General features: G+C 42.0%; 1 non-coding gene across 1 annotated transcript; it reads right to left on the bottom strand.

The window, feature by feature from the left end:
- Positions 1-221: 221 nt before the first annotated feature.
- On the bottom strand, positions 222-329 carry LOC112700114 (small nucleolar RNA R71). The gene has a single exon (XR_003153035.1). It is a non-coding gene; the product is annotated as a small nucleolar RNA R71 (small nucleolar RNA).
- Positions 330-2,130: the final 1,801 nt, after the last annotated feature.

The raw sequence follows: 2,130 nt of genomic DNA, 5'->3' as shown, positions 1-2,130 counted from the left end.
TGGAAGATCCTCATCAGTTTTTAGCTGAATTCTTGCAAATCTGTGACACTGTCAAGACCAATGGGGTTGACCCTGAGGTCTACAGACTCATGCTATTCCCTTTTGCTATAAGAGACAGAGCTAGGATATGGTTGGACTCACAACCTAAAGAAAGCCTGAACTCTTGGGAAAAGCTAGTCAATGCCTTCTTGGCAAAGTTCTTTCCACCTCAAAAATTGAGTAAGCTTAGAGTGAAAGTCCAAATCTTCAGACAGAAGGAAGGTGAATCCCTCTATGAAGCTTGGGAAAGATACAAACAATTGATCAGAAAGTGTCCTTCTGACATGCTTTCTGAATGGAGCATCATAGGTATCTTCTATGATGGTCTGTCTGAACTATCCAAGATGTCATTGGACAGCTCTGCTGGAGGATCTCTTCATCTGAAGAAGACGCCTGCAGAAGCTCAAGAACTCATTGAAATGGTTGCAAATAACCAATTCATGTACACTTCTGAAAGGAATCCTGTGAACAATGGGACGAATCAAAAGAAAGGAGTTCTTGAGATTGATACTCTGAATGCCATATTGGATCATAACAAAATATTGACTCAACAAGTCAATATAATTTCTCAAAGTCTGTCTGGAATACAAGCTGCACTAGGCAGTGCTAAGGACACTTCATCTGAAGAAGAAGCTTATGATCCTGAGAACCCATCAATGGAAGAGGTGAATTACATGGGACAACCATATGGAAACACCTATATTCCTTCATGGAGAAATCATCCAAATCTCTCATGGAAGGATCAACAGAGACCTCAACAAGGTTTCAACAACAATAATGGTGGAAGAAACAGGTTTAGCAATAGCAAGCCTTTTCCATCATCTTCTCAGCAACAGACAGAGAATTCTAAGCAGAGCCACTCTGACTTAGCAACCATGGTCTCTGATCTAATCAAAACCACTCAAAGTTTCATGACTGAAACAAGATCCTCCATTAGAAACTTGGAGGCACAAGTGGGTCAGCTCAGTAAGAAAGTTACTGAACTCCCTCCTAGTATTCTTCCAAGCAATACAGAAGAGAATCCAAAAGGAGAGTGTAAGACCATCAACATGGCCGAACTTGGAGAGGAGGAAGAGGCAGTGATCGCCACTGAGGAAGACCTCAATGGACGTCACTTGGCCTACAATGAGTTCCTTAATGAGGAACCATGGGAATCTGAGGTTCACACTGAGACCATAGAGATTCCATTGGATTTACTTCTGCCATTCATGAGCTCTAATGAGTATTCTTCCTCTGAAGAGGACAAAGATGTCACTGAAGAGCAAGTTGCTAAGTATCTTGGAGCAATCATGAAGCTAAATGACAAGTTATTTAGTAATGAGACTTGGGAGGATGAACCCCCTTTGCTCACCAAAGAATTGGATGACTTGTCTAGGCAGAAATTACCACAAAAGAGACAGGACCCTGGGAAGTTGTCAATACCTTGTGCCATAGGCACCATGACCTTCAAGAAGGCTCTGTGTGACCTAGGGTCAAGCATAAACCTCATGCCTCTCTCTGTAATGGAGAAGCTAGGGATCTTTGAGGTACAAGCTGCAAGAATCTCACTAGAGATGGTAGACAATTCAAGAAAACAAACTTATGGACTTGTAGAGGATGTTCTGGTAAAGATTGAAGACCATTACATCCCTGCTGATTTCATAGTCCTAGAGACTGGGAAGTGCATGGATGAATCCATCATCCTTGGCAGACCCTTCCTAGCCACAGCAAAGGCTGTGATTGATGTTGACAGAGGAGAATTGATCATTCAAGTGAATAAAGAATCCTTTGTGTTTAAGGCTCAAGGATATCCCTCTGTAACCATGGAGAGGAAGCATGAAGAGCTTCTCTCAAAATAGAGTCAAACAGAGCCCCCACAGTCAAACTCTAAGTTTGGTGTTGGGAGGCCACAACCAAATTCTAAGTTTGGTGTTGAACCCCCACATTCAAACTCTAAGTTTGGTGTTGGGAGGTTCCAATATTGCTCTGAACATCTGTGAGGCTCCATGAGAGCCCACTGTCAAGCTACTGACATTAAATAAGCGCTTGTTGGGAGGCAACCCAATGTTATCTTTATCTATTTTCCTTTGTTATTTTATGTTTTTTAAAGGT

The sequence above is a fragment of the Arachis hypogaea genome, chromosome 6 (genome assembly GCF_003086295.3).
Source record: "Arachis hypogaea cultivar Tifrunner chromosome 6, arahy.Tifrunner.gnm2.J5K5, whole genome shotgun sequence".
NCBI classification, from domain to species: Eukaryota; Viridiplantae; Streptophyta; class Magnoliopsida; order Fabales; family Fabaceae; genus Arachis; species Arachis hypogaea.
This window is presented reverse-complemented; position numbering and strand designations above follow the sequence as displayed.